Source organism: Dipodomys ordii, unplaced genomic scaffold (assembly GCF_000151885.1).
Source record: "Dipodomys ordii isolate 6190 unplaced genomic scaffold, Dord_2.0 Scaffold29, whole genome shotgun sequence".
Lineage (NCBI taxonomy): Eukaryota > Metazoa > Chordata > Mammalia > Rodentia > Heteromyidae > Dipodomys > Dipodomys ordii.
This window is the reverse complement of record NW_012267245.1, coordinates 4814854-4841163: the sequence shown is the minus strand read 5'-3', so window position 1 is coordinate 4841163 and position 26310 is coordinate 4814854.

The following is a 26310-nucleotide window of genomic DNA, read 5'->3' as shown; positions in this document are numbered from 1 at the left end:
GGAAGGAAAGGCTTCTGGGGTGCACGGATCGGGTACCCCAGCTCCGGCTGTCCCCAGGCTGTCCGTTGGGGACCAGATACATCAGCTGGTGGCGGGGCTGGCAGAGGGGTGTGGGCTGAGAGCTGCTAGTCTTGTTCCGTCTCCCACGTCCCTGGGAAGAATTCCCAAATACAATCATTTAGAAAGAAACCAGAGAATGATTTTGCTGACAGAGCCCGCAGCGTGTCACACGATCCATGCGTGTCATTCTGAAAAGTCCCTTTCACTTTGTCTTGTTTCTCTTCTAAACGACGATGTTTGGATTCGTGAGATTTGGGGAATCTGATGTGGGCTTGTAACTTTCTAAAATAGCTTCCCACGTATGCTTCTATCGCTGCTGTCATAAATAACTCTGTTCATCTACAAGGGTTTAAAAAAACATCTTTACTGTGCCATGCTATTGGTTGGCAAAGTCCAAGAAGGCAATCAGAATTACACCGAGGAAGACTGGAATGGAATCCATCAAGCTTCAGTCCATTCTTCCTACGAATCATGGAGGAGACAGAAAGAAGCTTTCCTGCATGGCGTTGATGGGAAGAACCGATTTTCAAGCAGCACAGTTAGGGAAAATAAGAGTGCTTCCCTCTGAATGCATCTGCCTTACACCAAGGGAGTTAAACCACCCAAAAGCCCATTGTGGCTCACCACTACTAACACTAGCCATGTGTTCTTGTAGAAAACCCTGAAGCCACAGAAGATGGAAATAATAAGTTACAGAAACTCAGGGGAGGGAGGCCCACAGTCTGTATTCTGCAGGCTGATCGTGGCTCTGGTAACCATGCGCACCGTGTTGCCTGTCTTGGCTTGGAGAGGTATCTTGTTAGCATGTGCCTCTAATCGTGATGCTACCATACACATCAAACCCGCATGTGCGACCTCAGTACAGCATTGACTGGAATTGGGTAGTCAGGTCAGTAACTGAACTGAGCCCAAGCATCTGTCCATCTCTGGATGATACAAACACCACTTCTCAGTGGGCACAAATGAGTAGACATGCTTGCTCTAGAAGATACCAATTACAACTAGGTACCAAGTCCCTTAAAATTCTGCCCCACGCTATGTTATGACCCAAGTTACTCCCACTTTGAGAACACGCCCATCAATGTTTTCCTTGATTGTTCATTCATCTAGCACTTAACTATTCTCTTTGCCTAGGCTGGGAGCTGGCTGTTGGGCCGATAGGAATATAGGATTATCGATTCATTTGGGGCAGCGATGGCTACTTCATCATGCTATGCCCCAAGGGAGTCTGTGGTTAAGGGATGCTTACTTTCAGAATTATTGGCCTCTCTTAGGCCTAGAACCTTCTTCAAGAGGCTCACTAAGAGTTCCCTAGTCCCTCTGAGATAAGGGGAGAGTTAGGTGCTCTTACAGCTGCGCCCTACATCTTCACACGTGGACGCAATGAGAAACTGACGTGTCTTAAGCAAGGCTTTGAAGGCCTATCGGTTCTCCACGTAACTAATTATACCGAGTGAGCAAAAGTGGGTTGTGTGGGGTTTCCTGGACTCCTGCCCTGGGGTGGACAGCCCTAGACCTGGAGGCCGCTTGAGGGAGCTAGGTAAAGTGTGGTTAGGATAAAGCCCAGCTTGGTCCTTAAGTCAACTGCAACTATCCTAGCTGCTCAGAGGACTGAGATCTAAGAATCAAGGTTCGAAGCCAGCCTGAGAAGGAAAGTCTGTGAGACTCTCATCTCCGGTTAACCACCAAACAGCAGGAAATGGAGCTGTAGCTCAAGTGGTAGAATACCAGCCTTAAGCAGGAAAAGCTGACGGATAGCACCCAGACCCTGAGTTCAAGCCCCAGGACCAGGACACACACATGGACTGACCAACCTGACTAACAGAAATGGCGCCTGCTGAGTGTGAGTGACTCTGGGTAACTTGCAGACCGTGCCTGCGGCCTGCCCAGCACAAGGCCAGAGCCAAAAAGGAATTGGATATGTACAGGGACTGCTGTGGTTCCAATGTGTAGGAAACTCATCCCGGGGGACCGGGCTGGGAAGCGGGGTCTGAGGGGAAGCGTGTCCACCCCCAGGAGTAAGTTAGGGCCCTTAGGAAAGGGCATTTCTTGGGGGATCTCTGTCCTCTTGTCTCAGGCCACTGTTCAGTAATCAGGCCTCCGCCAAAGAAGAACTTGCAGATCTTGGGCTATGAGGAAATAAGTTCTATTTAGATCACAAGGGTGCAATACCCAAGCACCTCCTCATATGCATATGATATAATATACACCCTGAAACAAACTCCGAAGATATGCAAAGGACTTTTTTTTAATTGAACCCATGTGTATTTTTTAGAGAAATAAAATCTGCTGCTTAAATATCCAGATGTGCCAACAGTTAATGTGTAAGCCAAATTGTCATTCGGGAAAGTGTTCATTAAGATGACAATAAAAATCTGCACAGATACACACAGATGATTGCAGAACTGAAGGACTTTTTCTTACTTTGTATTTTCTTTTCTGACTCTGTATTCTTTACCCTGTATACAGTGGATTCACTCCACATGAGGGAGGGGGGGAGGGTACAGAAGCAGAGAAAATAAAAAGGTGGAAAAGTGCAGCAGCAGAGCGCACGGACTGCACCAGACATTGCTGAAAGTGAGCTGTGCGGCACGCGGTGGGGACAGGAGAGAGGGAACAGATGACACCAAGAGAAAGGAAATGGACTTACTCCTGGATGAATTTGTAAAGGTCACCCCAACGTATACCATGTCTAAAACAACAATCAATCGGGGGGGGGATTTTTTTAAAGTTTCTATGTAGTATAAATCCCCCAGCCTTGGGTATTTGATTAGAGCAGCACAAAACAGAGTAAGCCATGGTCTTCCCGCTGTCATCTGCTCTTATCATGTCATTTGACACTTGTCAGTCATGAAAACAGAGCCAGTCCAAGTATGAGACTAATAGCTGACGAGTACTTAGAACACACTGATGCAGACATTAGAGAATCAAACAAAGTCACTACTTTGTCCGCCGGGTGCCTTGGTGATGATGGCCAAGTCGAGCTTACAGAGAAACATGAGAAGCTGTGTGCAACTAGCCGCCAAAATAGGACCACTTAGGGGTCACTGAGAAGAGGTCCAAAGGCCTCTAGCCCCCGTGGAATGAGCTGCTCGCGTTACTGCGCTCCTCTGCAGTCTGTGGCTCTGACCCTGGTGGAGAGCCTAAGGTGGTGTGGCTTGTCAGAAGCAGATGAACTGTATGGGCGACAGGAGAGAGCGAGGGCTGCCCGAGGCCCAGCAGGTGCCGGCGCTGGCTGGGCAGTGTGTTACCTGCCACTGAACCGTGTGCTCGCATTGAAGCTCAAAGCGAGGACCGAACAGCGTGAGCTACTTCTGAGAAGAGCTGCGCGGTTCAGTCACCACCAGCTAGCAGCTATGTTTGAATGTTGTGTGTACACACGTGTGTCCTGAAAGGTAACATTTCTATTTATTGGGTAACTATTAATGAAAGGTCAGGCACAATGTTAGGTATTAACCATTTGATGAACTGTCATAATGAAAAATCAAAACTCAGACCGCTCTGTGAGGGGCTGTCTTTGCGGGGAGGTTTTGAGACCAGCCCTCTCGTGCCCCAGGGCATGTACAGTTGCACAAAAGATACTTCTCGGGGTCCTGCCTGGTGCTGGCTCTGTGACAGGTAGAGCAGTCAGCCCAGCTCCATCAGGACTTCGAATACCAGCCCTTCCAACGTAAACGAATCAAATTAGACCAGGATTTCTGGGCAGAATATGCAAAGTGTGAGCCCCCCAGGGTCAATCGAAGATTAGGGGGTGTGGAGAACGTGGCAGATGAGTATGCATAGCGGAACACCATCTCCACATAAAGGAATGCCTCTTATCCCATCCAGCTCAACATAAAGGAAAGCATCTGATCCGATCTAGCTCAACATAAAGGAATGCATCTGATCCAATCCATGTCCTCAGGCTGGTTTTTATCGTGTGTCTTTGCATACATGATGTCATTTACCATGACTTTCAACTAACTGGTGAAATCACTGCACTAGCATTTAATCTTGAGCTTAGAAAATTAGGCAAAATACAAATTTATATTTCACTTAAATCTCAATTATTCTCCTTCGAGTCTGAGTAAGCAAAGTTCTAACCAAAAAGGGCCAAAGGTCTTTGTGTTGTTCTTTGTGATGTAACTTTTTAGTGTGTGTGTGTATGGGTGCTTGTGCTACCTGTGATCACTAAAAACATAAACAAGATAGCATAAATGTATGGGAAAGACCCACCCGAAGCTAACTACTAAAAATGTTTTAATGTCTATTTTATACAATATATTAGAAATTATCAAAGCCTATGATTGTATTCACAGTCCATCATCGCTTTAACATTTATTTTATCTTACCTTCCCCTATTGCTGCATAGGTTGTTTTTTAAACTATAGCTGATGCATGGTGATAATTATGTTTTTATATGTGATTAATTTCTAGGGCAGCATCCCAGAAACAGGAATACTGGATTAGGTTGCACCAACAGACATCTGGACATAAAATTATACATTATGAAATTCACGGTCTGGGGCTGGGAAGGTGGCTTGCCTAGGATGCATAAAACCCTGGGTTCGATTCCACACTGCCATATACACAGAAAAAGCCAGAAGTAGTACTGTGGCTCAAGTAGTATTATGCTATCCTTAAGCAAAAGAAGCTCAGGGACAGAGCCCAGGAGTTCAAGCTCCAGGACTGGCAAATAAATTAATTAAATTTTTAAACAGAAATGCATGAAAGACAGTCACTGATAATTATTAGCCCTTTTCATCCACTCATGAGTATGCTTTTGTTTATGTTAAAATGTCCCCAGTGACCCTCTTCTCCTGGCCTCCAGAACCTGAAGGTTTATAGCAGGTGTGAATATAAGTGTGTGTGTGTGTGTGTGTGTGTGTGTGTGTGTGTGTGTGTTCCAGCCCTTAGGAGGGGATTCGATGTTTCCTGGAACTCCAGAAAGCCATGTCACCTGTGTGCACAGCGTCGGCCTCCCCAGTGCCGGCTCGCGGCATGCTCAGCGTCCCCCTCCCAGAGCCTAGTAGAAAGGCTCTTCACTTCTAAATGCATGCTTCCCCACAAGCTTGGCCCCTGTCCACATACCGTCTACTTCACAGAAATCAATGGGGTGGTGTTTGCCCATTCCAAGAATAATCACTTTAAAGACTCCTTGAATATATAAAATCGATAGCAAAGCGAGCCATGGCAATCTGGGTAATTAAATCACTCCTGAGTATCCTCATTTTTTTGTTCTCTAAACGACTGTAGGCCCTGAGCTGACAGTCTCCTTAGAGTGCCTCCTCTGAGCTCCAGAAAGCCCAGTGCCTAATTCAGACTCACCTTATTCCTGTGGCCAGCAACCTCAGCCCACAACCATCTGACTCGAGACTATGAAGCCCCAGACCTAGGGAGGAGGCGGGGTGAGACCGAGCACTAGCACCTGGCACTGTGCCTGGCAGCTTGGTGTGAAATGAGGAAATCTTGTCCTTCAAGGCCAAGCCATGAGCCCTCTGTGCCAGACAGAGTTGCCCATGAGAGGTGTGACCGGTGGCAGGGGTCTGTCAGCCAGGGTGGGAAAATACCCCGCAGCGTGCTCCTTGTGTGAGGTGCTGAGGTGAGAGAGGGAGGCGATGAAATAAGATCTCTTTGGGGTACGGAGAAGTAGGTGGGTGCATAAATGTAAGCAGAAAATAACGAGCAGATCCCAGCGTGACTGTCAGAGACACAGGAGTCCACTGAGCTGCAGGAAGCAGGCAGAATATACCACAGGGACAGAGTGAAGGGATGCTAAGTTTTTGATGCCAAGTGTGCCCCAGTAGATCCGTCCGGTCAAAGTCTGCTTCCCCGGGGCACGCTGGACAGTGATGGAGCCTTCACATTAGCCCCTGGCGGGAGGACTTTAGGTCATTGGAAGCATGCTTTCAAGAGTCTGTCGATACCCGACTCCTCTCCTCTTGCAGTTTCTCGCCATGAGGTGAACACTTTCCCTTCCTCGTGTGTTCTGCCACAATGCTCTGCCTCATCAGAGGCTAAAAACAATGTGGCCAGCCAAACCCAGACAAGACATTCCAAAACAGCAAGCTGAAACAGCCCTTTACCTTTACAAGTGGATCCCCTCAGATGTTCTGTTACAGCGCTGGAAAGCAGACTAACTCAAGTGGGCATGAGAGAAATCTTCCCAGAGCCATAAGCCTTTACTAGGAAATCTGTGTATTATGCTGGTAAGCAAATATTTCAGACCAGTTTTCTCACTGGGAACAATCAGAATATGGATCTAAGGCACATGAGGGTGTGGGGTGTGTGTGTGTGTGATTGAAGAGGTATATATTTCAAAATTAAGAGATATGGTTCTACGCATCATGAATCAATGAGGAAGTTAGAATGGAAGTTAGAAAACATTTGAACCAAAACATAAAGCACAGAAATGCCAGTGTTTTAAGATAAAGCTAGAGGTGTGCTGACAGACAGACATAAAATCCTCTAGAATACAAATAAGGTTAAAGGAAGAGTACTGGGACATTGACAAAAGATTAGAAAAGTAAAAAGGCCAGGTGTAGCAGTTGTGCATGCCTGTAGTCTCAGTGACTCTGGAAATGGAGATCAGGAGGATCTTGGCATGAAGGCAGCCCAGGCAAACACGGCAGGTGTAGTGGTACATGACTGTAGTAGCAGCTACGTGGAAGGCACGGATAGAAGTATCTATGCCAGCCCTGTGAGAAACACCATGAAATCAAACTGAAAAATAAATAAAGCAAGAAAGGACTAGGAATGTGGCTCAAGAGGCTGAGTATCTGTTTAGCAAGCACAGCCTAGCTAAGGCGTTCAATGCCCAGTTGAGAAAAAGAAAAAGAAAAAAAGAAAGAAAAGACAGAGAAATAGTGAAAAATAGAAATAGAAGCCAGCAAAATAAAAGGCTACAATAAGCAGTCAGCAAGTCTTCTAGACACCACATCGTGCGTTTATATACCTCCTGATAAAACATCTAAAAGCCCCTCAGGCTGAGAACGAGACAGCAATGTCTGACATGCCCACAGTTCCGCGCCAGACAGGAAATCGCCGTCCCCACGTCAAGACAGGACCCACACGTCAGAGTGCCAGGCTTCCAAAGGAGGAATAAAACCGGTCTTTGCAGTAGATGCGGTTTTGTTCAAAGCAATCACCAAATAATGCAGTGACTGGGTTAATAAGGGAATTAGGAAGGCTGTTTATATACAAGGTCAATACTTAAAAATCAATTGCATTTTTAAATAACAGCAAAAATCAATTTAAAAATCCAATTTAGAAAGATAACATTTATGGTGCTGAAGGCCTAATTTATGACCCATCCCTGGAAGGTGGGCTGGATTTAGTGGCCCTTGTTTGAAGAAGAGAGGTGAAAGGAATTAATTTTACACTGGAGAAACCTGACCACTCACCACGTAAGGAAGGGGCTAACACCTCCTGTGACAGCGCCGTGTCACGTGACACAGAAAACCTATATCATCCATTTAATGGTGAGCAAAACAACAGAACAAAAAAGCTAGGCTCAGTGGTGCATGCCTGGGATCCCTGCTATTTGGAAAGTATAGATAGGAGGATCACGGTCCAGGGTGGCCCAGGGAAAAAGAATATTTTAAAAGTAACAAGAGCAGAGCTAGGAAGTTGGCTCAGCTTGCCTTGCATGCATGAGACCCAGGTTCCATTCCTCAGCCGGAAGTGGCGCTGTGGTCCAAGGGGTAGAGTGCTCACCTTGAGCTGAAGAGCTGAGGGACAGCACCCAGGCCCAGAGTTCAAGACCCACGACCAGCCAAAAAAAAAAAATTAACAAGAGCAACAAGTAACAAGAGGCGCAACTCAAATAAGAGAAACTGCCTCACAAGCATGCTCAGTTTACACACCAATACTGAAAACCGTGAAATGCAGACCTTTAAGAATCAGTAACAATTCTCACACTACAGAATTATAGATCTACTCCTGTAACTGAAGTTGTACTATTTTATGAACTAAAATTACAGAACCCTTCTTAACTGCTAAAGTGGTTATCTAAGAATTATTACAGTATCCAGCACTCAATGGACCTTTTCTGTGTCATTGGTACTTCGTCGGACAAACAAATCTGTGAGGTGAAAATTACTTCACCCTGTTGCTGTGGGTGTGGCTAGGAACAGGCATCCGGGGTTGGTTAACCCTCCCTGTGAATTCCAGCCTCAGCCTCCTTCCATCACGGGTACGTCTATCTCTGACGTGATGGAGAGCAGTAGTCTAACTCCTGATCCCGAGTGACGTAAGGGCACTTAGCAGGAGATGGACGCTTGAGAGAAAACGAAAGTCATGCAGAGCTGGAATGTGAAACCTGACATTACTACAGAAACACTTATCTGACACCAGTCTATCACACACACACACACACACACAATAGAAACTTATGCCATGTCAGATCTGAGTCTGGAATGCACACACAGACCTCTGTGGTGGCCCTCAATGACCCTGACTCTATCATTCTCTTTGGTGCTTGGCTCCAGCCTCGAGGTCACAGCTCTAGGTTCAGAAGTCGAGAGGAGCTAGGTGTGGGTGACTAACACCTGTAATCCTAGGGAACTGGGGTGCTGAGATGGGGAGGATCGTGGTCTGAGGCCCAACCTGGGCGCACAAGTTGGCAAGACCCTTCTCAAGCCATAGCTGGGTGGAATGGCGCCCACCTGTTCCCCTCGCTATGTAGATGACATTAGTAGGATCAAGGTTCCGGGCTAGGCTAGGCAGAAAAGCAACGAGACTCCATCTCAACAGCAGCAGCGAGGTGTGTTGGGGCGCATCTGTCAGCCTTGCTACAACAGGAAGACCAAAACAGGAGGATCGGGGTCCAGGTGTAAGGCTAGGCAAAAAGTGAGAACTGATCTCAAAAATAACCAGCGCGCACGCACGCACGCACGCACGCACGCACGCACGCACGCACACACGAGGTGCGGGAAGCAGCCTAGCAAATACAAGGTCCTGAGTTCAAACCCCAGTACCACCCAAACTAAAACACAACAAAAAGGCAAGAAGAGGAAGGAAAAGGAGAGACGGGTGGAGCTCTATCTTAGAATCTGGTTCACTAGTTCCACCTTTCCTCTCAGGCCGTTTTTCCTGGGACGTCATAGCATGCCATAGCATGTCCTAGCATGTCGGGAGGGGGTTGCTTGGCCCCCGCCACCCACCACGTAGGACAGGCTCTGAATCACGGCTTCCCTGTCTGAGGCCCCAGGCCAGGCACCTCTCTGAGCCAATGCTCCTGGCGTGCCCAGGAGAGATGAGGACAAGAGCGTCCCTCTCCCAGACAAGGCCCAGTGGCACAGAACAAAGCATCACTGCCCCAGTCGGAGACCTGCTTCTTGGCTCTGGTGCCCACTGCTGGCGCACGCCTTGCTCCGAGCAAAGGTTTCCCTGTAGAGGTTCTACACCCTTCCCCACCTGCCTGTCACTTCTTTTTGGGTCGGTCGTGGGGCTTGAACTCAGCATGGGCTCTGCCCCTGCGCTCTTCAGCTCAAGGAGAGCGTTCTACCCCTTGAGCCACAGCGCCACGTCTGGTTTTCTGGTGGTTCATTGGAAAGAAGAGCCTCATGGCCTTTCCTGTCCGGCCTGGCTTTGAACCTCGATCCCCCTATCTCAGCCTCCTGAGTAGGTAGGATGACAGATGTGAGCCACCGGCGCCTCGTTCCGCCTGTTCACCTCTGCGGGTGCGGTGACTGCACACTTGTGGGTCTAAGGCCCCATGTGCTGGACAGTTCTGAGCCCCCTACAGCTCTCCAATCCTCCTTCCATCCCCACCACGGCCTGCCTCCCCACGGCTGGCCCCAGCCCTCAGAGAGCATGACTGGATGAGTGACTCTTAAGGTCAGTGCTCACAGCCCGGCGTGGCTCCCAAGAAAGAAAGGAAGCCTGATGGCGCCTTTAAGCGACTACCACCGTCCATTGCCACCTCCTCCCATGTCAGAGCTAGGGACGTTCAGGAGCCAGTGTGGTGCCTGACAGAGCACTCAAGCTGCAGTTTCCTCGCAGGAAGCCAGTGCCTCCTTGGGGCAGAACTTCCAGCTGTCTCTCAAGTTTGAAATGAGGAACGATTTTGTGCTCCGGGCCATATCTGGGGCCCCAAGGCCACCGTGTGCCTTCTCTAAGTGTTACATGGAGAGTTAGTGGCAATGGATTAGCTTCTTTTCTGGGGGCTCACATTGGGGTTCACGGCCCCCTCTTTACTGGCTGGTCAGGGAATGCCTGGGGCATCTCTGCCCACCGGAATGGGGCTCTCCACACCGGGCACAGGTGCCTGCGGCTTCCTGCAAGAAAACGCTGGCAGGTCTCCAGTTACAGCTCGAGGCATGGCTGGCCTGGATTCGCCGCCTCTTGAAAAGGATCTTTTTTCTCGCTGTTCTGCAGAAAGACCGAATAAAGACGAGTTTGCTGACAAAGAGCCCATGAAGAAATGTACCAAGGAAGAATTTCAAAGAGAGAGAGAAGGAATCAATAACCCTGGAGAAGAAAAAAAAAAAGAAAGAAACAAACCAGGATGAATGTGAAACCTGCAGACATGTTCTTCACAAGGACTACTGTCTCTCCAAAGAGTGACAATTCTAAAGACTCGCCCCGTGAAAGATTCCTGGCCCAGGGTTGCTGAAAACAGCTAATTACAGGGAAATTAGGAGGTGTGTTCAGGGCTCTGAAATGTGTTCAGCAGACCAGGAATTTTAAAAAGATGATTAAAAGGTCTTCTTGGGGGGAGGGAGGGGGACTAAGTCTGCAGTCTAAACAATTTGGAGAGACCGAGGTTAGACTGAATTACCTGCATCTTTTTGCCTCTTTCTTGATTTCCCAGGGTCTTTCATATGCTAATAACCATCATAAATCTTCCCAGAGTGAACTGAAGCAATGCAGAGTTTTCCAGCCTGCACCATCTTGGCCCTATCTAGTGTTTCTTGTTGCCCAACAAGGGGTGACTTCCTCCCTCGACTGTGCCGTGGCTGGTGCTGTGGGTCTTCTTTCCTGGCTGTGTGGGACACGCTAAACACACTGCGTTCACATTAGTTTTAGATGCATTCCTCATGAAGAGAAGTGTCAGGCCCGTCGTCAGAGTGTAACAACAGGCATTGTGGCTTTCGCCTTTAACACAGAGCGCGGGCAAGGCGTTACTCCACAGGATTTGGCCCGGGCATTGTTGTGCCAGAGTGGACACTACGTTCAGTGAATGAACCAAGTTCCTGCTCAACTCCAAAGAGAAGCAAAGGGGAGAGGGAGCAGCAAATCCTGGCTCGGAGGGCAGCCAGGATCCCCGCGCGTACGCAGGCTGGATGGGCAGCACCTCCCCGGGCTGCTGGGAAGTCTGAAGTTCTTCCTGGGTGGTGGATGTCCCTTCACGTCTGTCAGCCCGCACAGCCCTCGCAGCGCTTGAGTTACCAGGTCAGGTCCTTTTGGTGGGAGCTGGACTGAAGCTCAGAAACCAAGGGGCCCGTCCAGACCCGCCAGTCCAGGAAGCAGAAGAACGGAACTTTTTCTGCGTCCAGAGCTGCTGGCCAAGGCGGCCTACTGGGGTCAGAAAAAAACACAGAAGCCAGCGGGGAGTTCATGGAGCAAGAACTGACACGCTATTGCTTCCATTTATTGTCACGGTCCCATTCCAGGGAGCTGTGTGGCAGCCAACCTTCAGCCTTGATGTTGCCCACACGTGTTGACCAAGAGGCAGACTGTCCCCTTCTCTTTGGATATGCTCTTTTCACTTATTTGACATCTTTGCTACGTGACCCTGAGCTAGCTGACATGACACTTGGCAACATATTTCTCACACATTCACTCACACACACACACACACACGCACACACACAGGCTACATGTTCCTGTCAGGTCTGCAGAACATTGTTGGATGGCCACCTACATCTGAACGTTGTGATCTCAGATCCTAATTCATCAACTCCAACTTCTGTTTTTTTGTTTTTCTAATTGGGAGGCTTGAACTCAGGGCCTGGGTGCTGTCTCTAAGCTTTTTTACTCAAGGCCCGTGCTCCACCACTTTGAGCCACAGCTCTACTTCCAGTTTTCTGGTGGTTCGCTGGAGATAAAGAGGCTCATGGACGTTGCTGCCTGGGCTGGCTTCAAACCGCGATCCTCAGATCTCCGCCTGCTGAGGAGCTAGGATGACAGGCGGGAGCCACTAGCACCTGGCTCTGTTGCTTTTTGCAGTTTTTTCCATCTTCACTCTTTCCTACCTTGCAGTGACGGCCCTAGTAAGCGGTATCACAGAGCCAGGCAAATGTCACTGGCAGAAGCTGAACAATGCATACCAAATGAGCATGTCCATTTTCAAATTCAGCCAAAGGCTGTTGAGAGAGATTTCCCACACAGCTGGCGAGGACTCTCCTGTGGACACTTTTATCAGAAGGTACTTGCAGAACTCTCTTCCAGAGAGTTCTCCTGGAGCGTGGAGATAGAGGCAGGCAGAACCACGGAGGACTGGATAGAGGGCGTTGGGGCTGGCTGCGTGTTAGCTGCACCCCCAGGAGAGGCCCCTGGCACACCTGTTTGGGAAGCATCACGTCACATCTGGACAACTGCTGTTGAGATATCTCTTTGTGGCTTCAGCTGGGCCAGGAGGCGCTGAGGAGCCTAGTCATACATCTAAGGCAAAACCACTTTTGTCTGATATTCATCTTTGCCCAGCTGGCCTGCCTTCTGGGCAGGACACTGAAGCACCCAACAGATGGCGGAATCTAAGCGCAGAGGGACCTCATCCAACGAACTTTAACAAATGCATCTCCTCACAGGAACTTTAAAGAGGGCATCTCATCCTGCGGGGTGGCGGCCATGAGTCTTTGCTATTCATGGAAGCTCAGGGCTGGGCAGACAGGCAAATCTAAGAAATCTGTGATGAGCCCCTTGCGGGTGGGGTACTGAGGAGGAATCATTGGTGTTCATGATTTATTAAGTCTGGGAACCTGGGCCAGGCAGGGAGTCCCATGGCCTTGATCACAGCTGCTGAGTCCCTGATGCTTGTGCAGCTCTGCAGTGGGGCGTGAGCATCCACACTTGCACTGGGTGTGGTCAGACTGAGGGTCTTCTGCAATGCCCCAGAGCATGGGGGAGGGGGGCCGACTCTCCCCGTAAGTCAGAAGATGCAGCTGGCTGGTAAGCTTTAGAGGTATGACTGAATCCACCTAATTACCTGCAATGCTTCTTTGAACACTGCAAGAGAGTTCTCAAATGTAACAGGATATTAAACGTTCAAGTTGGTTTTTCACCGAATGCTGAGTGCTTTCTGCTAAGTGCCTCCACAGACTACATCCTCCTGCTTCCCAAGACTCTCACTGCCAGCCGTAAGTTTGACGACACCTGACTGACTTGCTCGGACAGATGTGGAAACTTGAGGAGTCCTGGGCTGGGGCTAAGGGATTATCCTGACGTTGTTGGTTGGCCTGAGCTCATACGGTCCATGTGTGCTGTGCTGTCATCAACACGCCTCTGGCCTCTGCTTCCTGAGTGGAAAATTCCATGGACTGTTGATCACCAGGAGGAGAGGGAGAATTATCCTGAAAGGGTCTTTTCAAGGTCAAATGTGGTCCTGCATAGAATGCCCTGGGAGGCCTGTGTGCTATACGCAATGTGGATTAGACCCTCAGAACGGGCTTGCAGTTACCGATGCCCAACACTCCCAAGGAACTCTTGTTGCAAAGCCAGGCGTCGGTGGCTCACGCCTGTCATCCTTGCTACTCAGGAGGCTGAGATCTGAAAATCATGGGTCAAAGCCAGCCCAGGCAGGAAAGTCCATTAGACTCTTTATCTCCAGTGAACTACCAGAAAATTGGAAGTGGCAGTGTGGCTCAAGTGGCAGAGTGCTAGCCTTGAGCTGAAGAGCTGAGGGACAGCGCCCAGGCCCAGAGTTCAAGACCCACAACCGACAAAATAAAATATATAATGGTGGTGACTCTCCATGCTAGTGCTGGAGACTAATGCCTGACCCACTGGTCTGATCTCTGAATGCAGTGTGCCTGCCCACTGTGCTTATCAAGTAGGAGCTGAGCTATAGTTGAAACAAGATCAGAAAGAAGGAGAAGAAGGAGAACAAAAAGTTTTTGAAGCTCAGTGATGTGCCAGCTACAAGCTAGAGGGTTTCACATAATTAGTACCAACAGCTCCATGAAATAGACAACACTACCCCCATCTCATAAAATAACGCTATTATCCCACCAACAATCCATAAGATAAACACTGTTATTATCCTCCACCTTACAAGGAGGAAAACAAGACTCCCCACAACCAGGGAGCTGGTAAGCATCTCTCTTGTTTAAGCTCTGAGCCCATAATTTACACCGCTGACTTACATGGACCCCCAAGAACTGGATGGAGGAAATTTTGCATTTCCAATTAAATGCTGGCACCCAAGAGTGCAATCTCCAACTGTGTTGATTTTGACTCTTTCCCAACTTTAGGGGTTTTTTTTTGAAAGTTATTTACAATGATTATAAGCAGAAAGTTGAAAATAAAGTAGGAAAATAAAAGGATACAAAACAAGCTGTTTCCCACTAATAGCTAGACAGTTATCTTCCCAGTTGTATAGGAATTGAACAGAGAAAGAAATAAGGGGTAGGCAAGGCCTGCTGGCTGGAAAGATCCAATGCCAAGGCCTCAGTCTGCCAGTCATCTGTGTTAGGACGAGTCACCTATCTTCTGATCTTCAACTGGTTATCTCCTGCAAGGGGTCTTTTGAGGACTAAATCATGTAAAATATGCAACACACTTAGAACCAAATACACAAGATATGTAGTAGACTCTAACAAGGAGAACTATCATCAACGTTTTCACCAGTTATTCACAAATATTCCATCCTATGCACTGGGCCTCGGGAAGATGTGAGGATTTGTTGTTGTTGTTTGTTTTGGTGCCATTTTGGGGGGCTATCCCTGAGGGGTTTTTTCCCCCCCTCAAGGCTCGTATTCTTGAGCCAAGCTCACTTTTGGCTTTTTGGTAGTGAACTAGAGATAAGATTCTCACAGCTGGGCGCTGGTGGCTCACACCTGTCATCCTAGCTACTCAGGAGGCTGAGATCTGAAGATCACGGTTCAAAGCCAGCCCAGGCAGGAAAGTCCGTGAGACTCTGATCTCCAATAAACCACTAGAAATCCGGAAATGGCACTATGGCTCAAGTGGTAGAGGGCTTGCCTTGAGCTGAAGAGCTGAGGGACAGCGCCCAAGCCCAGAGTTCAAGCCCCACGACCGACAAAAAAAAAAAAGATTCTCACATACTGGTTTCCTGCGGTACTGGTTTCCAACTTTGATCCTTAGTTCTCAGCTTCCTTAGTGGCTGGGATTACAGGAGTGAGCCACTGCACTGACACCTGGTGTATGAAGTTTAGTGTTAAGCATATTATCCACTTAAAGACAACTGAATAAACCCTGGACAAATAGTTAAGGGTATCTCCACTGTAGATAAGATTACTCAGAAATACTCTACTGAGGAACATTCATAAATAGTGTACTGAGGAACACGCACAAATACCACCTTCATTTGCAAAACTTAACCACTTTTTCTCCATGGAGAGCCACAATTTATGTTCTTATATTTATATGCAGACATTCTAAACTCAGGGTTTCAGGTTCTCATTTGACTTTTCTGCTCAAGGATGGCACTCTATCACTTGAGCCACAGCTCTATGTACTGCTTTTTGGCATTTAATTGGAACTAAGAGTCGCATGGACTTTCCTCCTCATGTTGGCTTCAAGTAGCTAGGCTTACAAGCATGCACCACCAGGCCTACCTTGCATCCTTTCAGATTCATTGAGTTTTTAAAAAGACTGTATATTTCTAAAAGAAAACTTCAAGAACAAGATCTGGAGTCCTTAGAAACTCTCATCCTTCTGCTTCTCATTTGAGACTCATAAGGCCTTTGCAGCACTCCCTGAGGTGTAGCCAGACTAGCTTCCAATCTCCTGCTCTTCTTTTCCAGCTTTCCAGCTCCTGTTCAGAGCGATTTAATTGGCTGGGCCCACGTTACTGGGGTTTTTAGTTGTCTGATTAAATTGGAGTGTTCAAAGCCAAATTTCTGAAGACAGTCAAGGGAAGTTGGAGGTACGGGTTCTTTATTTTTCTTCTTTGGGGGTAAGCTCAAGAAACTTTCCTTCCTAAACCCCAATAAGCTGCTCCTACTACTCAAAATTTACAGCGGAGGGACATTTCATTTTGCCAATTAATAACACACCTTTTCAAGAATGAAAATGACCTAAAGCCTCTGCACACAGCTCTTTGATCACTTCTTCTTAATAACTATAAGGCAGAAATAACAGCATCTCAGACCTCAATTGAGACTGCTTCAGAGAGCAAGCACCTAATGAATTTTTATGTTTCCCTTCCCTGTACTTGAGGGCATTTTGACACACTTGTTGTTTATTGGGGTGGGAAGGTTTGGGAGGGGGAATTGGCCAGAAGGAAAAGTGGCTGGCTGGCTTAATTATTTCTCTTTGTGTATAAAACTATCCTTTGTAGTGAAGCGGCGCAGTGCGTGGCCTGGGATGAAGCGCTTTGTTAGCTTTATTACCAGCGGGAAAGGAGGTGTGAGCGTTCAGTCTCCGAGCTCTGCCTCGGGGAATGGCATCATGGGAGTGTGGGGGACGGGCCTATTAAAGGCATGTGTGGTTCCTGGGGGAGAAAAAGACCTTTGAATAAAAGACAAAATTGTTTTTGTATTCCCAGTCAGAACCTATGCCCACCATCCTGTGAGTATGTATCCTTGTTAGGTGGGAACCCAGGATTTGGAAAGATTGTTAATTCTGGAAGATTAACTCCTTGCTTTTAAGTTGTAAAGATGAGATGGGTCTGCGTATAACAGGCATCGGGTCATAATGAAAATTCTCAGCTCTAGCTGTAGAAACTTAAAAATATATACCTTCCACTTGCCAACACCCACCTTGAACTTGCAGGCTGAATTTCTGATTCAGAGATACTGGTAGGATTGAGTAATCTATGTTTTATGAAGTGTTGGCTGAGTGTGACAGGGTATACATGAAATCTCAGCTGCTAGGGAGCTGAGGGAGGAAGGCTGCTGTTTAAGGTCAGCTTGGGTGGTTAGGGCAAGATTCTGTCCACAAAGCAAGCTACAACAAAGAAGAAAAGAAGGACTGGCAGTGTGGCTCCGATGGCAAGGTGCTTGCCTAGCAAGCTCAAGGCCCTGAGTGCAATCTCTAATGATGAGAAGAAAGGGAAGGGGCCGGGCCCATTGTATGGAGCTTGGGCCCTAGATGCAAAGCAGCACCAAGGAAGAATTGGAGAACGCTTGCAAAAGAGATGAAGAAAACCAGCCAGGCGCTGGTGGCTCACACCTGAAATCCTAGCTACTCACCAGGCTGAGATCGGAAGATCTCGGTTCAAAGCCAGCGGGGCAGGAAAGTCTGTGAGACTCTTCTCTCCAATAAACCACCAGAAAACCAGAAGTGGCGCTGTGGTCAAGTGGTAGAGTGCTAGCCTTGAGCTGAAGAGCACTCAGGCCCAGAGTTCAAGCCCCATGACTGACTCAAAATAAAAAGAGAGAGAGAGAGAGAAAGCAAGAGATAAAGAAAACCTACATCTTTGGAAATTAGACGACATACTATGTAACCATATACTAAATGTGGGGGAGAGGAAAGGGGGTAGAAAAGACAGGAGCCCTTTGCTCTCCACACTCAGGTTTTGGGGACAGGCATCTGCACAATAAAGCTGCTTCTGGTTCGGGAGCCTGTTTCTCCCTGCCTGAAAGCCTACCACAGCACTGCTAAACAGGCAAATAAACAAATGCTCCAGGTGGAGTCTGAGGCTCATCCGTCAGTTCATCTGTGAACTAGACTGGATTGAGAAAGGCCTAAGGAATTAGTAAGGCATACTTCTAGATGTGTCTGTGAGAAGTTCAAGAGATAACTCCTGAGCCCTCTGACCTGATAGTTTAATCCACTGGATGCTTAAATATGTATAGAATTTGGGAAGTCTTGGAACTGTGGAAGATGAGCCTAACTGAAGGAAATAGATCAAGCATGTCCTTAGGGGTGTATATTCCTTCTCTTCCTGCCACGCCCCTTTCTACTTCCTGTCCAATGATGTGAACTGCCTTTCCCTGCTACCTGGCTTCCCCTGGTCAACTGTTCCAAGCTGCCCCACCTTCCCCTCCAGGGTGGGCTGATACCTCCAAGACAGAACCAAAATGAATCTTTCTTTAAGTTGCCAATAGGTAAGAGCAGTAACTAATGTAGTAACACGGAACCTGGAAGTGTGGCTCTTAAACATTAGCATGCATCCAAATCTGCTGGGCTCCTTTAGCCGATCCCAATCTCTAGTGTTTCTGAATTTGCTTTTCCACCAAGTTCCTAGGTGATACTGAGTGACATAAACTGTGGCCCAGAGACCATACTAGCTTACTTCCTACTCTTGTCAATAAAAACATTAGATGATAGTTTCACTCATCATTTACATATGCCACATGGCTGTCTATGAAAGACGAGGGTATTGTTGAGTGATTGTAACCCATAAGCAGCCCATAAGCCTCAATTATGTGCTATCTAGATCCTTTAAGAAAAGTCGGCCAACTTCTGACCCAGAGTAAATCCAACCTTGGGCTTTTTACGCAGGGGTATGGCTATGAATAAAAATTGGGAGACCAACTTTAAGTAGTGTATGTGTGTGTGCGCGCACACACGTGCACCAGTTCTGGAGCATGAACTCAAGGTTTGGGAGCTGTGTCTGAGCTTCTTCACTCAAAATGAATGCTCTATCACTTGAGCTATAGTTAGTTCCACCTCCAACTTTTTGGTAGTTCATTGGAGATAAGAGTTGCATGGACTTCCTGCCCAGGCTGGCTTTGAACTGTGATTGTCAGATCTGTTTTCTCAGTAGCTAGGATTATAGACATGGCACTTGGCTTTAGATAATTTTTCAATTATGTCTCTACTGTTATTGGCCTGCTCTGATGACTATCACTTGAGGCTTGCTTCCAACCCAGCTTTTTTCTGGTTATTTTAGACATGGAGTCTTGAAGGATATTTTTTGCCTAAGCTGAAAGAAAAAATGCCGTCCTCCAGGTCTCAGCTGCCTAGGACTACAGCCATGAGCCACCAGTGGCCAGGGGCATCCTTAAATTAAGAGCTATTCCTGGAGGATAGGCGCGAGGCTCATCACACAGCCTTGGAACTATGGCCAACCCTGGATGTCTTTCAGGACTGGATGGGGAGGGACCTTCACCTGAAGTAGAGTGTGGAGCCAGGCAAGACGGCCCCCAGAGGGCTCCAATCGCAGCAAGACCAGTTCCTCTAGTCCTCTGTGGTATGATACTTCCCAACAATGTTCAACCCGCCCCAGGTAAGACTCGAAATGTTTTTCAGAGATTCTCACTTGCACTTAACGTTCTGTCTTGCTCCTGAAAGGCATCTCATCATACTACCATCTCCCCTTAGACGTTTTCAATATTTTACTAAGTGGCTGTGGTATTTAGTGTTCCTTCATGGTATGTTGATCATTATGTCTCAGGTCTGAGACACATGCAAACATTGGGCTAAGGCAGTACATAGCATAGTGGGAAGATCACATACTTCGTAGGGGCCTAGAATGTGGATTCGATACTATAAACTTGACTCCTAGCCATACTGCTCTCCTATTTCTCTTTTTGGCTTGCTATTTACATATGACCTTGAGCAAGGACAAGTTGTGAAAGCTTCCAGTGACTCAATTGACTCAACTGAAGAATGAGAGCAAGAGCAGGCCCTACCCCATAGAGTTGTAGAGCAGGTAAAAGAAGGCGCTCATGAAGCCAGCCTGAGTACGAAGCTGGACGTGTGGGCGGCGGGGTCCTCGCTCTGGCAGCACACCGTCTGCTCCCCAGCCCCCCACTCACGTCCACAGGCCCTCTGTGTCATTTCCTCTAGGCATCTGTGTCCCCTTCCACGGTATGTCACAGATAGCCGTGGAGCAACCCTGATCCATGTCTGGGAGCAGGGCCCGGAGGAGGAATGGAAACCGCTGACCTTGAGTCAATGTCATTCCCTGGCTTCTCTGTGCTGCTGAGCTGCAGGGGCCGATGGTGGCTCGGTTTTGCCTCTGCCCCAGGGGGAGGTAGGTACAGGCGAGGTAGACACAGGAGCCCGCTCCCGGGCCCCAGTCACGTGTCAGAGGCTCTGCGGGGAAAGCCAGCACAGTGTGGTACAGAGCTATTCCACAGCTATCTCGCCAAAACACTGACAGCCCCACACCCTCTGCCGGCATGCTGATGATCTTGGCATGCCATGACTCTGCAACACTGCAACTGAAACAGTACACACACCCACACCCACAACCAACAATCCACACAAATGTAGCACAGTCCGGAGTCCCTGTGGGTCTGTGAGATCTGGACGGGAACTGCACCCGATGTGAATTATGGACAAGTAAATTATGGATAAGGACTGGGGCGGGGGGGGGGAAGTCCCATCAACTGCGCCTTCATTGTGAGCTGGCTCGGGAAGTCCCAGCACCATGCTCAGCACACGCCACCTGCTCCTCTCAGGCTGCAGACCCCTTCACTACTAGGACAGAGCCCACAGTCTACAGACGGGTGTCCTGCGGCCCGTGCCGGGCAGCTGGGCCTGCTTCTCCCCCGTGTCTGGGGCTCAATGGGGCAGACTCCTGACCTCCCAGGGCAGCACTCACTGCGCAGGGGCAGGGGCCATGTCTCCTGTACCCTCTGCGTGGCAGCAGGCCCTACCACAGCACTGGCCTGTGCCTCCTAGGTCCGTTTTGCAGCTGGGCAAACTGGGGAGTAAGGAGACCAACACTTCTTAGGTGCCACTGCCTGGCCTGGGTTCTGAGCCGAGCGCAGAGCCTGAGATTCTGCATTTGCAGCAGGTTGCCGGAAGCTGGAAGTCTGGCATTTAACTCAGTCATGCTAGGCAGAGTGGGGTTGTGGGTGTGTGGAAGCCTAGGGGCTGGGCCCATCGCTATTTGCCAGGCCTCCCTGGAGGATGCGGTGGTTGTATGGACCGAATCAAGACTTGGTGCTGCCTGAGGGAACTCCCCAGCCCGGGTCAGGGAGGCAGACACCTTCATCCAGCACTGCAGCGTGTGCAGTGGCCCATGAATGGTGTGAGCAAAGTCCTGGGGTGCCGAGGGGAGGGGAGAAGAGGGAAGAGAGTTCATCATCTCTGGAAGAGGGAAGGGAGGGAGAGAGAGGACGAAGGGGAGGAAGAGAGGGAGGAGGAGAGGAAAGAGGAGAAAAAGAGGTGGAAGAGGAGGAAGGGGAGGAGGAGGGGGAGGAGGAGAAAAAGAGGAAGAGAAGGAAGAAGAGGAAGAGAGGAGGGGGGGAGGGGAAGGAGTAAGGGCAGGGGGGAGGGGAGGGGGAGGAGGAGTCAGCCCCCAGGAAGCATAGAACTGGCATCACAGGACATTTTAGTCTGAGCAGGCAGCCGAGGCCTGTGTGCGGCGTTCCGGAACGTGAGAAGTCTCTAGAACTGGAGTGTGTCCTTGTGCTCTCTCCGCTTTTGATGAATCTCTGCTCTCCTCCAGTCCTGAGTCCTCTCCTTGGGAGCGGGGGAATAAGTAGGTCAGTGGGGAGGGGCTGGGGGTGGGGCTGGGGAGCCAGGCACCGCACCTGCTCTGCCACTCCAGCAGCCTCCTGACATAAAGACGGGCACAGGGAGGGGGGGGGAGGGGGGGCCTTGGGGCCACGCTGCCCCAGCTGCTCCCCTCTCCTGGGCTGCCCGACTGCTCCCCGAGCTTTACTATAGAAAGCTTCTGCTTTTGTGGGTCTGGGGTCTCCGCCTTGGTTTCCTAGGGGATTCAGCTGCTGCGCATCCAGCATGAGAAACCAGACACGCATGAACTCAGGAGGAGGAAGGCTTAGGGCACGGGAGGGGGGAAGGGGGAAGGGGAGGGGGAGGGGGAGGGGGAAGGGGGAGGAGCCGTATTTCAGACATTGTTACAGCTGAGAGGGGGAATAAAAAGACGCATGCTTCATTTCTCACATGGAAAAAAATTAAATGAAAGAACGTAAGAGAAGGCTGCTAAAACCATATGTAGCTGGGCAGGATTTTCTAAGATAAAATTCAGCCTTTAATAATATTATGTGCCATCTGATTTTATCAGAAATTACAGCTGCTAAAGAATATTTGAATTTTTTAGAGTGAAAGAAAATAAAAATCTGATCATCCAGAGATAATCACCCTTATGGGGTTTTTATCTTTCTAGTCTGTTCTTTAGGCAAAAAAAAAAAATCTAATAATGGTGCCTTGATCGCTACGGACTCTCTCTGCTCACACAAGCACTGCGCCCTGGCGGCCCATTCCGCCGTTACTGGATGGTCCGTGGCTCCTCCTGGTCCCCTAGAAAAACCCCACAGGCAGGAGATCGCTTCCCCTCTCCTGTATGACCAGTGCCTATACAGTATCCAGCACAGCGAGGGGCAGGGATGTGGAAGTCAGACCTGGATAGACACCCAGCTCTTCTGCCACGGGGAGGAGTTACTGAGCCCTGCCAGCCCCCAGTCTCCTCGTCTACACCATGGGTCTGAGAACAGGGTTGCTTGAAATGCTGAACTATGAAGTCATGTGTTGTAGATCAGGCAAAGCCTCCTGGAAGTCGGAGAAGGACAGGAAGGGCCAGGAGGAAGCTGGTGTGAAGCAGAATACACCTTATGAAGATGCACGCACCCTGGGCACAGGGGTGCGAGCTTCCGCTGACAGTGTCTAGAAGGTTCTGCCTCCTAGGATGTTCTGCAGTCCACAGTGGAGACTGGGGGAAACCTGGGGTACAACTCAGCCCTGCGCTGAGGGCAGGAGACCAGCAGCCTCAAGGGTGAGGGGCAGGGAGATGACGGAAGGCTACGCTCAGCTCAAATTCACCCTTCCTTCGCCTCTTTACACTACTCAGGCCCTCCGTCAATCAGACAACACTACGCCTACTGGTGAGAACCTTCCGCTCTGCTCTGCTCAGGTGACTGATTCAAATGCCATCTCTTCCAGAAACGCCCTCAGTCACAGACCCATCTAGAAATTACATGTTTTAGCCACCTGGGTATGCCATAGCCCAGTCATGATGATGCAAAATTCATCATGAGGACCAAAGGAAGAAAACGAAGACTGTCTTTTTTCCTTAGATACCCTAAGATGCTTTTTTCGGGACATGTGAGAAATGCCTTCAGATAATGGTTCATGAAAAGTGATTTTTCCCCCCCAGTTTTTCAGGGTCAGTCACTGGACAAGACCTCCTTGTCTGAGGCAGAATGGCCTGCTCGGTCATCCATCCACCTTAACCAGGGTGGGTGCGGGTCCTAGTTTGAACTCCCTGCTTTAACAGGGAAGCTCTACCTGGCTCCGAGGAAGGCATTTCCCTTCATCTGCCTTACAATATACAATGCCCCTAACAGAAGCCTGACAGGGAGACCACGCTCCAGGATGTAGGGAGAAGCCTTCTAAGGGTAAACACTCAAGGACTTGAGCTGAAATCATTTTCTGGAGAGAATCACTGAATTATGTAGCGTGCTCTCAGGATGAGGTCTATCTTTCTGAAACGCTGCTTGATTTCTGAGCAGATACCTGGCCATAGCGGGGTGTGCACTACGTGTTATATACAATCGTACAGATGTGTGCCATCGTGATAGCTGGCATTGTAAGCTCTCTGCTCCAGCTGTGACTATGATGTGCTTCACACGTATGTGCGCCTTCCTTTCAAATACTCCAAACACTTCTCCTTACACAGCAGGAGAGAGTCCATGTTTTCCTCAGCTCGTCTTGTGTGGCTCTCCCCGCTAGTTCTGGGCAGCCCTCACTTCAGGCGACGGCTCTCCAGGGTGAGACTGCTCTGGTTATCCCGGGCACGTTGGGAGCTCGTGGTCTCCACAGGTGCCAGCGTGCACCAGGCCAGTGATGGTGGCCGCCTGAGCTGGGACTGCTGTTCCGTCTGCTTCCGTGGAAGCGGAGCCCACCACTGTGTACAGGACATGGAGTTCTGAGTCAGGCGTGGGGAAGAGCCTTGGCACTGCCAGTTCTCTGCCAGGGCCTTCGGGTGAGCCATTTCACTTCTGTAAGCCTTACGAGCCAGTGGCATGAGTGCCCAACTTACAGGGTCATTACGAGGATTAAATGGGGTAAATGCATCGCAAGGACCTTGCAGGAGACCTGACGTGTGGGAAGCCTTTGGTGACAGGTAACAGTAACTAGAGTCACAGCTCAAGGTTAGAGTAACAGTGACCAGGACCTGATCTTACAAGAAAACTATATGAAGTGTGTCAAATGGTCTCTAGAGACCTGCTCCTTTCTGCCCATTCATTGGCAGTGCTGGGGGGTCTTTCTCAGAGCCTTATGCATGCTAGGTCGGGCCAATACCTCGAAGCCATGTTTCCAGCCTGTTCTCACTGCTCACTTGTGGGGAGGGGCTGCTTCCTTCCTGGGCAGGCACCTGACTGAAATCCACCTGCGTTAGGCCTCCTGTCATTATTGGACTAACAGATGCATGTCACTGGATCTAACTTCCCTCTGTGGAGACAAGAGTCGCTCTGATGGTTTTCTGCCCATGTTGGCAGAATCCTTTTCTGCCGGCCTCCGCTATACCTGGGACAGCTCTTGTGTGCTATAGCATCCTAGCATCGAGCTGAGGGCTCAGAAAGGGTCTCACAAGCCTTTCTTCCCAACTGGCCTCAAGCCCCAATCCGCCTTAGCTTCCAGGAAGTGTAGTGGGGACCACAGACACGCACCACCCGTGCCCAATCAGAGTCTCACGTGGTAAAGAGAAAGGGGGTTGGCTCTGGTGGAGAACACGCCCTCCCAAAAGACAGTGAGCACCTTCCATATTTCTCCCCCTCTACCTCAAGTTTCATTTTCACTAAATCCCAAGGCTTCTGGAAAGAGAGCAAAATAAAGCCCTGTATAATATTCCATCTAAGGTGAAAATAGATTCTGGGGATGAAACTGGTAAGACTACCATTTCTCCATCATAGGTTAAATTCTTTACAGATTCAAGGTGGAAGAAATTTAGAGCGTAACACTCAAGAGCTAAATAGCTACACAGTTCCTTAATGGAATAGAAAGCTGGTGTCGGGGCACCTCTGATGAATGCAGTCTTTGTAAGCTGCTTTGGAGCTCGGTCTGCTCAGTTCCTCCAGTACAGAATTGCCTTCAGGTTCAGTCTTAAATCACTTTTCCGCCCACATATGAATGTTTCCAAGGCCAAGCTTGAGGTCAGAAGGAGCTGTGGAGGGAGGAGGTTGAGTCTGAGGAGGCTTTGGATGCGACTGGAGACGTTTGGGAGCAGGTGGGGCTGCCAAGCCCGATGTCTGTTTACTTAATGTCCAGAGACTGGTGGATAGACTGAAACCAGTGTATCACTGGCTGGGGACAAATCTAAATTCTGAGGGGGAGACACGGGGTGCACCCCATTCTGTGGATGCCATCTCCTTACTTGAGGGCTGGAGCTCGTCAGAGAGTGGCCACCGAGGTCAGGGGTCAGAACGGCGACTGGAACAGCTGCCGTGGACCTGCGTCCTCGAATGGCCCTGTGAACCAGGACCACCTTCTGCACAAGTCATGCATTACTCTTAGCCTTCTACAGTCCACAATCTGCAAGTAAGGAATGATGTGGGCCGGGCACTGGCGGCTCACACCTGTCATCCTAGCGACTCAGGAGCCTGGGAAGGAAAGTCTGTGGGCCTCTTATCTCCAATTGACCCCATAAAACTAGAAGTGGTAAGGAGATACGACAAAGTAAACAAGACTCGAGAAACAAAGGACCTCCACTCATCTTGTCGTATCATTACTAAATGACCCCATGCTGCTGACCACATATATGGTATATATGTGCACATCTGAGGGAAACTAGGAGGAAGACACAGAAACAGAGGGAAACAGGGGAACACATACAACAGTGGGACCCGTCAGCTGCACTGGACATTGATCAAAACGAACTAACAACTTAATGGCAGAGAAGGGAGGGAGGGAATGAGAGGGAAAGAGGGAAGAGCTGACACTAAGCAAAAGGAAAGGAATGTACTTATCACCAGATATGGAAGAAATAGCTGTATTGTCAAAGCTCATAGAATCTACAAACTTTGTAGATCACGATAAAGACAATTTGCTTCATGAAGGTTAGAATGTGTTTGTGACTTTAACTAGTATCACTATCTCACAGACTATGAAATTTGTGAAATTTATGTAATCACTTAATTACAATAAAAAATTGAAAAACAAAACTAGATGTGGAACCATGGCTCAAAATGGCGGCACATAGGGCTGGGAAGGTGGCTCAGTGGTAGAGTGCTTGCCTTGCATGCATGAGGCCTTGGGTTCGATTCCTCAACACCACATAAG